The following is a 14,889-nucleotide window of genomic DNA, read 5'->3' as shown; positions in this document are numbered from 1 at the left end:
ATGAATTAAAATAAAAGAGAATCGAGAAAACCTAGAAACTGCGCTTTTACTGTCTGATGCGTATCGATTTAAATTCCCGCGATCACGGTTTCACACAGTTTCCCTTGTTCGCCATATTGGAACACCCGCGCTCGTTTCATTTGCCGTTTAATTGCAACTCTCTCGCCTCCTGTCTCGATCCTGCGTCAAAATAGAAATCACCAGGAACACGTGGTGTACACTTTTTGCTGTGTGACTGTTTTCACGATGTCGATTGTCATGCGGTGGATTCCAGAAAAAGGGACGTGAAAACAAGACCATATTCGAGTGAAACGACGTATAATTCTGCGGGGAATCTTTTCCTAACTCCTTTAACGCGACTTTACAGGAAATTCCACGTGGAATGCCCCGTAAACGTGGAAAATCTCATTTCTTCGTCTCGACCAAACCGACGTTATACACGACTATATTACGTACGCGGCCCTGTTTTCTTCTGAAATAGCCAGGCTTGTCGGAAAAAATTAGCATAAACGCCGGGAACGCGTAACGTTGTTATGCCTGTGTAGGACAGTGGGAAAACACTAGTATATATCCTCGTGCCTGTGACTAACGTTCCTGTAACCGTTGTTACGGTAGTCGTATGCTGAAGTTAACGTACTGAAGTTAAATAATAGATGCCTATTTTTGTTATTCCGATAAAAGTGCAGCTTATCAGATCGCAATTAACTGCAAGGTTATTCGCTCTTAATTAAAATTACATACACCAGCAGAAGGTTAAAAATCAGTACTTGCTTGCGTGTTTAAATATTAGTAAGTTTTGTTTCAGAAATTTTATAAATATTTTTCTACTTATTAGAATTTATTACTATCATCAATTATAACTTTTCTTGAATTATAACACGCCTTCGTACTATTTATCTTTCAAACATTCTTTCATTCGCCACTGTATGTATTCACATCTGAGAATTTCATATTCACAGTACGTGCATTCGTTAATGAAAATCTATATTCGAATAATTATAATCAACCTGCGATGATAACATCTTACGCACTATCCAATCATTATATGCGTGGCGATAAATATACATTTGACGCATCCTTTCATACGCGAATTACACTTCAATCGCGTTCGTTACCAACTTGTCGAGATACAGCAACTTCCCTCGCGCTTCTCGTCTAATAATTATTTTAATATTCCTGCCTAGAGCGAGTGTTTTAGCTGCTTCAGTTTCGTTAAACATAGCCGATATCGTTGCCCACGAAGTGCCAAGTGATTTTATCCTCGCCTCTCTAAATGATCTCCCCCTTATTTCCCTACGTATGATCGAACGCCCCTCCCGTCTTCCTCTTCCATCGGTAAATGGTTTATTAAACGCGATGCTGTATTATTATAATAATTATGCAAATATTCCAGTTAGCCTTGCAGGGGAGCTGTAGGGGCTACGGCGAGACCTTGTATTACTATCTGGTTAAGAAAGCTGTCGTCTCCTCTCTTCGTACGCTTGCGTCGATAATTAAACTAGCGCGCAAGCTCACGACGCGACGTTGAAAATGGAAATTTATCCGCTCGTCACATTCAGACGCGCTAATTCCTCCTCCGGCTTTTGCCATCGTAACATTAATCACCGGCTGCTAAAACCATTATTTCTACCCTATACACGAGTGTGTACATACAGGTAAACTGCATTTCTTCGCCTTTCGATTTATCAATTATTTTACTATTTCTTCTGGTTGTATCAGTCATGTTAGGATATCACGGATGGGACGTCGTTGGATATTTGGTTGACGTTACTACTCACATTGATTTGTACGCCTTGAGAGAATATACGTAGGTTCGGTTCTTAATAAAATCGGAATAATGAAGAAGCGATTTCAGGGCCAAACTTTAATAATGTAACAAAATAGTGTAGTATCGTGGAAATTAAGATATAAATTTTTTCCGATTACTTACAATTTATTAATAGTGAATTAAATATACAAATATAAATTGGACAGAAAACGATGTTTGTTTAACTGAAACTAAATGCGATACTCTTATCTATATCAAATAACTTTACAGTTATTTGGCAACTCTCGTCCCAACAAATCTAACATACACTCTTTCACTCTCTCTATAGCAACTCTAACAACTGACAACTCGATCAATTCTCTCAACTCTACTCTTCGATGTCTCGATCAACTCTGACTCTCGCAACACACTCACTTTTCGACTCGCATACTCTGACCTCTCGGTCGTCCCTCCTTGAAACACGAAATCGTCCTTCTGCTCTAACGTTGTTTGTTGTTTTTCTCATATCTCTGTAAGAACTAGGTGACATTAGTCACATAGGCGCTTTTAAATGTAAACGAACCACAGAAGGACGACGTACACGGTTTTTTCTAATTTCAACCGATCTCTAATTCAAATTATTTTACGATATTACAATAGGATAATTGCTTATGCAGATATCTGCAAATTTTTGTAGGATATACGTGTTAATAATTAGAGCAGGGAAAGCTTCGATAAGATATATACCTCTTCAAGGCTTTCGTCAGAGTCAAAGAAGTGAACGCCAATTTCTTGCGTCGCAGTCGTAAAACGGTTGATCCATCTGGCTTATGACGCAGTACCGAAGAAGGTCAAATTTATGGCGCCTTCGAGTATTTATCACTTTCTCTTCTTGATAATGAGTTTCGTAGCTCTAACAGATACTGGACGTCTTGAATTATTCTAAATAATCGAATCGTTGTGTTCTTCGACGTACGTCTTGCCAAGTGAATTTAGAAAATGACACTAACTAACGTGGTAGAAATTATGGAATCGAAGTTCTAAAACCAAAGAGTTCCTTTATTTGAAACGTTCCTGGTAAGTTAAAAAAAAACTTTCTGTAAATTAATTATCCTCGAGTTAATCGATCGGAATTACAACTTTAATTTAAAGATATCACATCCCAACCGTCATTGAGAACAGTAAAAATGATCGTCGTTTAATTTGCTCAATGTATCTATTAGGTTGTCCGAAAAGTTTCTTTCGTTTCATAAAGTCATAATAGATGAACAACAATTTCTGTTTTATATTAATTTACTGAATTAGGTATGATCCATCCCGTCCTATTTCTATTATTATGTTTGTGCATAATTCAATAAACTGATATAAAACAAAAAACATTGCGCGTCTATTATTTCCTTATACAACGAAAGAAACTTTTCTGACAACCTAATATATAACAACGTATCGCAAGATATTTATATAAGAACGCGGATAATTTTTATTTGCCTTTTAATTCGTACGTGTCTCGATCGTATACTTGCTAACCGCGAGACAATGCCATCCTGCAAACGCCTGCACGATCGTCTCGTGGAGTACGTGTTACCCCTGCCCGATCACAGCGTCATTCCTCGAGCATTTGCGTTCCAATGGCATCGATGGAATCTTCAAACGCGCTCCTAATACACGGATACGTAAAGTGGCCGGCGTTGTTATGGGGTCAAACGAGATACCGTTGCCTCTGTTAACTTAACCCGAGTCTCTTGCGCAAACTGCGGCGTATTTGAACGGCAGCCTCCTGCGCTTTCCTAATAGGATATTTTTTCCATTTCATCTGGGACAGACCGGCGACGCTCGTGGCCAGATTGCTTTCTATCTTGATACAGTCGGCCACTTATCACCGACTTATGCACAGAGGTCGAGCGATCGCACGAAACGAGGCCTGTATGCATCTATGTCTCTCGTGCCTCGTGTAGTTCTTACTTCTAGCGACTATGTATCGCGGGACGACGCGACGTGATGGCTTTGTTCAAATTTCCTTGTGAAATATCTCTAAACAATGCTCGATCGATAGAATAGATATGAAACTGCTTGAAAATGTTTTATCGTTTTTGGAGAAAGCGTTAAACATTAACATAAGCGCTGATTGATTGATTTAATTGTTTACTCGCGAACAACTCCATTTCGCAGTGGTTAAAGCAAGCTAATAAACAGGAAAGGCTGAAACATAGATTGTTGCGTACCGTATTTTGAGAGTGGAAATTATTCCAACGTGAAATATTCATAGCGCTAACAAAAATTTTGCATTTCAGCGAACGAATGCAAAAAATTCACTATCATCGCGGATATTTTATTCTTCGTGTGTATAAAATTACACTCGCGTAAATATTCGCATTCGTCAGGAAATTTTAAGTGGCGTTTTGCGATCTCACAGATCTATATTTCTAATGACGCAGCACACTTAAGTGTACGATATCATTATTGGGAATATAATTAAGCTTCAAGTAACGCCGCATTAAAATCGCATCAACATTACATACAGAGTTCTCTTATATTAGACCGAAGTATTTTTCGGTTCTCGTTTCACGGTTTTTCAAGGGAAAGAATATTTCGGAAGTTTTGACGCAGTAAAAAAACACGACTAAAATTATTCTCGGCCTAGTAACGCAGCGAAGCGGCTAATCTCCTTCACGAACGGTATCACAGCGTTTCCATGAAAATGAAAACGTCTTGTAGATGCAGCGACTCGTTTGCAAGTTTCCTTAATTAAATCGAGGTAAATGGACCAGCGTCGATGTGTTGGCAGCTGTTCGAAACCGCAGAAGAAGGTTCCGGTACGCTGATGTCGACAGTGTAATACGTATACACCATTATTCAAAAGTAGAGTCTCAAAAGTCTGAAAATCAAATAAGGCACAGTAGGAAACTTTCACGCGGAGAATGGGATACTGCTTCCGTAGGGAGAATCCTATTTTCCATTACGATTATCACCACGTTCAACGGACATTTGTCAAACGTCAAACTGGCACGGTTTCAGCGTTAGCAAAGCGACAAGAAGCGAACGCTAACAGGAGAGGCTCGATCAATTAACAATGAAAAGGAGCGCGGCGAGTGGAAAGGCGCGCGAGCCTCGTGCGAACGCGCGCGGATTTCACAATAACTTGTCAACGTAAGCGAGCGTATTAGACGCAGAGTTCTGAATCGATCGTCGTATCTTGCGCAACCGACGGATTGTTTGATACACGCAACGTGTGTGCATAGATCCGGTCAGCACACGTTGCGTTCATTCGATCGGAGTGCGTTGACTTGGCCCCAGGCTCGTGTCTCCACGCTCGAGCGAGCTTCCCACCTCGTTTCTCGCTTTTTCTGCGCGTTCAGTTTTCGGCCGTGCTTTCAATCGCCTCGTGAATTTCCTTGCATCTCGAGTACACCAAAATTCCATTTATCTGATTTCGTCGAGCCCGTAAAGGGAGAACTCGCAAATGGCGAATTTTTCGAGATTTAATTCAAGGGCAGTGTCGGCAATTACACCGCGGAGATAACACTGTGCGCGTACGATTTATTATCAGAGGTCGATAGTGCTCCGGTGTAATGGAACAGACGACTGTATTTGTATACGTTGGTATAGCTACAGCGATTGTGCTGAACTTTCGAATGACGATGGGAATTTTCGTTGACGTAGCGATTTTTGACACGTGGGAATTTTACGCGCCAAGATAACGACTGATGGATGTGCAGATGTGTACGGGTGATAGGGTGGTTCGTGAGACGCCAGTCTATTCATTATATTTCCTACCACGCTTTGGTTTTTACTTTTGCTTGGTGAAGTTTGTACGTTAAGGATAGAGCATCGAATGGCAGACTGAATTCGTGATTTATTAGTTATGTATTCACATTGCACGCTTTTATTCCTGAGCAGAATTTTCTACCTGTACTATCAAGATATTTTGTAGCACAACTTTTTCCTTGGAGATTTTACATACAAAAGTGCCAATTCATTTCGACCGAGAAAGAATATGAAGCTTAACAAATTATGTTAGCTGCGTTCGTCTTATATGATAAGCAAGCAATTCGTACAAATATTTTAATATTGAGATAATATAATAGGAAAATTACAATATTATAATGATATTAATAGGTAAAGCAGTTCATGAATGAGATGAAAAGTATCTATAATTTTGTTAGTTATCTTTCGACGAAGGTAACATTGTGCTTATAATTCTAAACGTTCAACCATCCATCGATTGTGGGAACGTGCGAGTTAGGAAACAGAAGAATTCCCGTGAAATGTGTTACCTCTTCTAAACGTTTCTCTAAAATCTCTAAAAATACCGTCTACGTATATATTTTGAGGAAGTTTGCACAAAGCGAATATGACGTAAACGTTAGTTTCTTCGAAAGACATTTAAACTCGTTTCCACCGGAACAAGTATGCGTAGAAACAACAAAACACCGTTTTACAAACGACTAACCCGTTTCATTCTAGAAATGAAACGGACTCGTATGCAAATCCAACGCGATTGAATATTCTCTGTGCACGCACACGTACAGAAAATCAAAAAAAGAAGAAGCTGAACGTTGCAATCGCCGTGTTAAACAGGTAATTAATTGTTGTTAATAACGTGACCAGTTGCATAGTGGATGCACACAGCGCCCGTTAGACGCGATAAAGAGTATAAATCAAACGTTGCATTCCGGTGTTGCGATTTCTTGTCCATTTTTTTAGGATTAACCGTGAACTCAGTGCCACGAGTTCGGTTGAAAGCGGCGGACATTTACGTAATATACGACTCGGGTTGCTGTAACAGTTCTACTGAATAATCGAGTAACAGTGTCGCTGTTACGTCTGACGGAATTAATGAGTCCTTGATACCATGACGATTTCGTGGGAAGAGAATCTTACACGGTTCATAGAACGTGCAACTTGCTGCGATCTTAGCTTTGATTTTTTATTGAGAAAATATATATTGCACTTGTCAAGAAGAATACCTGTTCGCTCCTTAATTCTGCTCTTACTATAAAAACATATCCAATATCAGGGGTAAATACTTAATCGCACATTGTTTTTCCTGGTATGTGAACTTCTCAGTGGTTACATCGATCAATTCCATGTTGTACGAAATTTCCAAATTCGTTATCTAGATATATAAATAATATTAAATATTTGAAAAATAAAGAATGTATTTTCATGGATTCATTTACCATAAGGAAGTAGCATAGATAGCTGCAAATTCCATCTGCTCTCTTCTACGTCTTACAAATAACTTTTACAAATTCCTAGATCGTTGTTCTGCATAAACACAATCGCTCAATTACTTTTCTCCTTTGATAATTTAAATCTCAATCGATCAGTAGCATCAATTATCATTCTTTGTTCTAATACTTACGAATAGTGGATATATCATAATTTGCCTTAATCCTCCTGCAGTCCTCGACAAACAGAAGGATTTTTAATGTTCTAAGAAAACACCTAACAAAATTTCTAATGGCCCGAAACTGAGCCAAGGAACATAGTAGGGTCGGATTAGTTCGTAGCGAATCTTAACGGTTCCTAAACGTTTCTAACGATTTCTTAACAACGACCTCGAGTATATAATTCCGCGTTAGAGCCGATGTCAAGCGATTCTCAATCATCCTCGATGCCTTCTCGACCGAACCGTTCGGTGAGGACGGTTCGGCGAGATCGGTACAACAATAATGACGTCCGTGGCAGGCGGTCATTAGCTGCGATCGTTGTAACGATTTCCACGCTTTCGTTAATTTTCGAGCAGAGCCGAGCGGCAATGGGTAAAAAAACGTTAGGCGATCGCTCCAGCGAGAAAGTCCATCGGATACGAGGAAAGAAGTTGTGACGGAAAGACGAGCAGGTCAAGTTCTCTGCGTGCGTTGGCTCGAAACCAGACCGGCTGAATCACGACACTCCATTTATGGATGATGCGCGGATTGGCGTTTAAAATTAATATCGGCCGTCGCTCGAACGTCACAACAATTTCGCCCGTAAGAAGAAAGTCGAGCGGTCGTTGCGCGACGCCCAGGATCCTCTCTGCGATTAGTAACGCTGTAATTAGTCCGCGGGCCATGCCTAACGAATAAGAGCGAGATCTCGTCGGTTTTCTCGCAAAAGTCCTACCTTTTCCTCTGGAAAGTTTCCAGAAACGAGTAGACGAGGAAATGTTTAAATTGAAATTTTGTTCAAATCGATAGAAACGTACACGAAACGTCGAAACACAGCGCAACGTATCGACTATAAAAAAAAAGAGCTACCTGAATTCCTCCTCAAAACGGAAATTTAGTTTCTTGAATGCCCCTAAAAGACATTCTGATAGAATGTATGAATAATCGAAAGAATTATGGGAGGCTAGAGTGCAGAAATTATCGGATTCCAATTATTATTGGCAATGTATACTTCTAAATTGGCATGAAATTATCGAATGATCTAATACCTATTTACATGTATGGGTATTGTAGAAGTAATTACTTGAAGAAAAACTCTACATCTTTATTTATGTACATCCGTGACCTGGAGACCGCTATTACGCAAAAAATAGAATTTAGTGAAACAAAAATATTCTAAATAATGAGGGACCCATATTATTGTGCCCTTGAATATAAATTATGTTTTGGGTTATAAGGTCTAGGAACAAAGGAACTAATAAATAGATTTCTATTTATGTTCCTTGTAGCCTTTAGCTAGAGCTATAACTTAGTTTTGGTAATCCTTTGCTATAAATATATGAACGTGCTCTCTATCGATTCTATTGTATTGTAACACCATGGATGCAAAGACCCAGATCAGAGTACACATATACATTATACTTATAGTTCTATTCTTAATTATAGTTATACCTTTATTGATTTTTTTAATTACTCTTTAGGTTCAATATGAACAGGTATGAACATTGAAATTTTTTCATTTACATTCTTCTCACACAATTCGAAGTTACTTTCCTATTGATTTACGACCAACTTACAGAATAAAGAACATTCTTCATACTTTTTCCAGCGATGCAAGATAGTAACTGTAGAAAATGGAAAATGAGGATAGAGTGGCAACTAAACAGCAATACGCGGCAAGAAGAATCGTTCCCAAAAAGGCGGGTGACCGTTAAGGTCCGCGACCTCTGGAATGAACCTTCGACTGGAATCATGGATATTCGTACGGAGCTTTTGTGACAGTACCGCCGCGAGTATTCGTGACTGTTTTAACGACACCTTAACCAGAGGACAAAAAGGTAGGCCTTGGTTTAAATAACAGTTATTAAGACGCGCATTAACCGTTCTCCAGAACTGTAAACTTACTTAACAGCTTTATCGATTATCTTTCGCATTTCATTTCGTATCTATCGCTCTCGAATCCACTGTTTTTACAGTTGTCCAACAAGCGTACAACGAATCGCATTCAACACCATCCACACGCCACACGCAAAGTTCAAAGAAACTCGCAACATCATGTACCACTTCAAAGTAATGTGTTAAAAGCGGCAAAAAGCGTGATCGCTCGAACCGTTAAGCGAAAAATGGTACAGCACGAGTTCTACGTTTTATAAATGACATAGTTCTATTTTTTTATTATCATATTCCTCGTATAGACGATCATATATAAGTATTTAGGCACTTGCAAATTAATATCTAGCAAAAAAATATAGTAACTGTATTATATAGCAATTAAGTTAGAAAAATATATAGAATGTATAGTAATAAGCAAATGTACATAAAATGTCCGAACTAGAGTAGTCTCTATAATATCGAATAAAAAAAATCATTTTTTCTCTAGGATACTATCTGTTCAGTTACATTCGTAAAAACACAGATGACAAGAATATTAATTTTTTGACCGAATTGCACCAAGTCTTCGAATGCCTATGGACAATAGCGCACGTGCAATTAACATGTCGTTTTGATCGATTCGTTGGGAAGATGATTCGGTCTAACGATTCTTTTAAAACGCGATTTAGCGTAACGGATATGCTAGCTGGGAACTGGTTTTCATTTCTCGCAGGAATTGCTATTGATGCGAATTAGAGGCCGTTATCGACGGTGGACGGTGAAGTGTAACGAAACAGTGTGAAAAAACGGACGCGTAGCGGTCGATCAGCTAATTGGCTGGCCTCGAGCGTAAGAACGCTGCCGATATTTACGCAAACGACTCCATTTTTGGCGATCGATTATTATCAACGGCCGCGTATAAATCGCGAAACGTCGCGTTCGGTTACTCTCGTCATACTTTAACGTCCGCTTAGGAAACTTTCGACTCGTTGTGTCCATACGCCAACAACGTTACCGAGGTGTCAATTCGCTGGAAAATGAAAGAATCACTCAACGACATCGAGCGTTACTGGTGGTTTCTTTTTCGGTTCTACGCCTGGCCGTATTAAAGCAGAGAGAAAGAGAGAGAGAGAGAGAGAGAGAAAAGAGAGAGGGAGAGCGAGAGATAGAGAAACCGGTCGAAAAGGTTCCGGCCTTAAATTATCCGGCTTATTGCCTGGAATTTGTTAGTCGTCGTTTTTACCCATTATCTTTCTGTCCGTTGCACGCATGGGCACGATCGATCCGTGGTTGCGTTCGTGGCAGATAACGAATAAATTATGTAGCGAATGGACCAGAGCGGAAACATTTTTCTCCGATTTCCATTCGAGACATGTAAGCGATCATTGTCGTTGAAAACATCGTGCTATTTCTGTTACGAGCGCCCCGCTATGCAGTGGTAAACTTACACACGAGGCAGTTTTTAAATCGACCAGGATTATTGGTCTATAATTAACTTCGCAAGCATCGGTTTCGAAAAACGAGGCAACCTATGTACGAACCAGTTTTGTCTCTATTATCGTCACGGTTAACGTGCAGAGAAAAGCAGCAGCAGCTATGGGCGCTACTAAACTCATAGACAAATGTTATACCAAGTTATCCCGCTGGTAGACGTTTCGCACATTTTAAGTCAACACGTTATCCCAGTCGTAACTATCCCTAACTTGAAAAAGGAACGGAGAAATGAAGGAAAACAACAGCGTCACCTTTTTACGAGAAACCACACCACTACTTAAGATTCATAATCTTCGCTTTCTTTGAATGGCCGCGCGTTGCGGACGAACAAGAGGCCGCCTGCCTACAAACAGACACGAACCTATGAACAAATCTATTCTGGCAGTCGTTGTTTTCAAAAGCGGACAGCCTGCTTCCGTTTTTTCTTTCCCCTCATTCACGCGTTTTTCATCCGTTCTATTTTGACCAATGACAAAACGGCTGAGCGAGCAGAATCGCTCGTTCTTTTGCATTCCACGAACGAAGCGCCAGCGTCGCTTTACGTCGACCTTCGATGGCTCCTAGTAAGGTTGTAAGGCAAAAGATAGGCGGAAGGAAAGTAGAGGGAGACCGTAGGTGATCTTACCTCAGCGAGGTGCCATCGGTGAACAATGGGGAACAAGTGTTTTCTTCTACGTTCCACGTGTACCTAGGCTGTAATGTCATGCTATGTTGTGTTTCGCTATCTTTTAACTCGTTCCACCGTACAGCTGGAAAAGAAACGGCGCACGAGTATCGTTGACAATGAGATTTAAGTCCAAGTAATAGGTATGTCGCGAGCAGAGCTCGATTTTCGTATGCTAGTCGTGCATCTAGTAGTGCAAGGTAGCTCGTGTTTTAATTGTAACGACTTGAGCCGGAAATACAAAGGAAAGTTAAACTAAGTTAGACTATGTTGTGCTAAGTTTCAAGATATTCGCTGTGATATGTATACGTAATATATATATGTATGTGTAATACATATAACATGTATATGTATATGTAATGTAGAGCGAACCGTTTTCACTAAAAGGTAAACCGTAGCACAGTTTAATAGTCTCTCGTGCGAATCGGTCACGTGCCATGTTGAATCTCTATGAAAGTGTTCGTAGAGAATAAAACGCAGACGAAAATGGAGCGTTTGAAGAGAGTTTAAAAAAAAGCGATAATTTAGTATGTGCGGCACAAGGTTAATACGAGTACAAGTGTTAATATTATAAGGTTAATAGCCACTTTCACGCGTTAGAGACTGACTGTTCGTCTGACGGAAGTTATATACCACTTTGTCAATGTTCTTTCATTTCCCAGCTTGCATTGCATCGGAGGATTTTTAACAAATGTTGAAAAAACGTCTGGCATTCAGATCGATTCGTAAAAGCGTTTATGCAACATTATTGTAGAAATACGATCCATTTCCGGTCGAGATATTAATTTTATACGAGACTTCTGTAATTGCTATGCCACCGGTGATCGTTTTCTCGTGCGATTATAAAAGCTGGAATTTTCGTGGCGTGGCTGTTATTTTGTTCCGTGATTACCGTCGTTTGACATCCTGGTTCTTTGCCCGTACAGACAAGTTGAGTTACGTAACAGGATTTTCTACCTAGAAGGAAGACGACGAAGATTCTCGAATTTATGCTTCTTCACGGATTTGATAGTGGACGATGGATCGAGATAATTAACGTGATACGATCACGAGTCCACGGTTCGAAGCACCCAGAAAATTGCTGACGCGACCGTCGTGAAACGTAATTGCTTCGTGTATGTAGGATGAATACTGCGCGAATTTTGCAAAAAGATTAACTATAGCGTCATCAAGCTATCGACATTTGTTCTTTTTCTATGTCGTGCTCTTGACACGATTTCCATGTGTTTGCATATGGATCGAGCAACAGAGTAGCTCGAGTTGTTGAAAAACAGAATGAAAAGGCGCTCATGGTATCATATGCATATATAGGTAAATTTAGATCAATGCGTCATCCATGATACGAACATTAATAATTGTGACACACAGAAGATAAATTGATCAACTTTTGGAAAGTTTGTTAATTTTAATATCAGGATACGTGATTGGTAGACCGTGGCTGTTCATGCAAATTCAGATTTTTGTGCATTTATTGGGTCAGTGCAAAGGTTCGTGTCCGATTCTAATGGATGTCACTAAATTATTTCTCTGCAAATCACATCTGCTGTTGCATGTGCAAACTTCATAGCAAAATTCAATTGTTACTTCAACTTCCAGCAGACATCTGTGTTCTGACAGTTTCTATATTGTGGAAAAGATTTCGAAAATGAACAGAGAAAGGGTTCATTTGCGTCATGTCATTCTTTAAGAATGGGAACTGATGTAATGAGTGGGAACTGCTGTAAGACACATTCAGGACGTTTACCAAGACTGTGCACCTGCTAGCTCTTGGTACAATAAAAAAAGTTTCTCTGAAACTTCTTCAGTTGAAATTCGATGATCATTTTGCAACGAATTAAACATAACGTCGTCATCTATAAAAGAAGATCGGACAGAGCGTGGATCGTCATCTAATTGGAAATTGCCCGAATTTTGCAAACCATCCTTCCTCACGAAGAACTGGTGCATCATCTTGGTAAATGTCCTGAATGTTTTTTACAGCAGTTTCCACTGTTACACCTTCCCGGAACTTTTTCATCCGCTATGAAGTTTTTACATGTAACAACAAACATGGCTTGCAGACAAATAATTTAGCGACATTCATTGAAATCGGGCATGAACTTTTGCACTGATCCAATAATTAAAAAACTAGGACTTGAGTAGGCAATTTTTTTTACTAATTAAATATTATAAAGAGTACTACAGTTTGCCTATTTTTATATGCGTTTGTGTATTACATTAGTCCTGTGCATTGTCGCACCTTCAAATTTCCCACAGATGTATAAAAATACGCAGTCTAATAATCAGTGTTTCGAATGTTCCGTAGTGTTTTTTAAATTCATTTAAAAGTGAAAAACCATGATAAACTATAATCAAAATTTTAGTAGTAACACGAAAGTATAGCGTCATCATTTTCTCAGTAAAACACAAAGTCTCTATTAAACAATTAGATACATATCGAATTAAAACATCGGGTTAAAAGTGATTCGAGTACAGTACGTCCTTGATTAGAATGGAATGGCTTCCTGCTTCGGTTTCTCAAGGCTTCTGAAGCAATTACCCTGTTTGTTTGGAAAGTATGTTTTCAGGAAGATATTCGATCGTGGAGCTACTTGTGAAATTCTGGGAAACGCGAGTACTTTCTAATCAGATGTACATTGTTCCAAAAGTATTGAAAGATCACTTTTACAAACAAATCATCGCGTACCACTTACAGTATGGTTGTTCCATCGTTTCCACAAAAGCAATGCACCGATCGTCATGGCATGTAAGACCTTGAATCTACCAGGATACAGGAATGGAACACAAAGGAGTAGACGACGCGTGACGATAAGCCACGCGTGTACTTAACAAATCAGGAGCTCCATAAATGGAAATCAAATGTACGAATATACGGCGATGAAACGAAGGAAACAAAAGCTGAAACTCACTGTCGAAAACGTTGCCGATTTAACCAAAGTATACCATCTATATCTATAAGAAAGTTGCTTCATTATGCAAAGATTTCTCTTAATTATAGACCGCGATAATTTGTAGAAGGCTAATTGGACGTTACGAACTTCCAAATATCACGAAACGCAAAGAATTATGTTTTACATGCGAAGAACTTTTTATCGATGCACGATTTATTCATTTAACGTCCAAAGCCATAAATCGTTATCTGAAAATTGTGAAACTGATATATTGATTTTTAAGTTAATGATACCGTGATTAGAACTCCAACTATAAATTATTCGCCACTTTCATAGAAAAAAACCTGAATACAATCAACTATCAGAATTAGTTTATTAACAGAAAAATTCATTTCTCATAAAAATTAAGTATACAATTATTTTATAAAGCATAATAAAATATTTCAAAACAACGCAAGAAAAAAGTATCGACTATTAATTTCCGAAAAAATACTTGAGCTTTTTCATCTTAAACATCTAAACTTTGTTTCATTGAAATAGAAGAACCTTGCCGGAACACATCAAAATATTAATCGTCGACAGAGATTAATGCATTTTTGGAAGAAACGTTTGCAACAATACGACATTTGAAGCTAAAGTGGTAGAGTAAATCTTAAGTACCATTGAAACACCTATAATTGTTTAACGAGCGTATATCTGCTCTCGACCGGGGCCCCTTTTCTCGATGTGATTAGCTCACAGTTTCTCTTTCCGGTCGACCCCTTTCCCGTCGATTTCCTGCAGCACCTGCGTCTGTCCATGCCAAATAAGCCGAATAAGGTCGTCGTGTATACCCATCTGCGTAGCGGA

The 14,889-nt window shown here is 39.2% G+C and overlaps 1 long non-coding RNA gene across 1 annotated transcript in view; it reads left to right on the top strand.

The window, feature by feature from the left end:
* The window catches only part of LOC126871399 (uncharacterized), a 134,800-nt gene extending 125,297 nt beyond the window's left edge, over positions 1–9,503 (top strand). Inside the window, exons 7-8 of the long non-coding RNA XR_007691630.1 lie at positions 8,729–8,957; positions 9,096–9,503. This is a non-coding gene — a long non-coding RNA (uncharacterized LOC126871399). The remainder of the gene's footprint in view (positions 1–8,728; positions 8,958–9,095) is intronic.
* The last annotated feature ends 5,386 nt before the right edge of the window (positions 9,504–14,889 follow it).

Source organism: Bombus huntii, chromosome 11 (assembly GCF_024542735.1).
Source record: "Bombus huntii isolate Logan2020A chromosome 11, iyBomHunt1.1, whole genome shotgun sequence".
NCBI classification, from domain to species: Eukaryota; Metazoa; Arthropoda; class Insecta; order Hymenoptera; family Apidae; genus Bombus; species Bombus huntii.
Note: the sequence above shows the minus strand (reverse complement) of the source record. Positions and strands in the feature narration are given on the sequence as shown.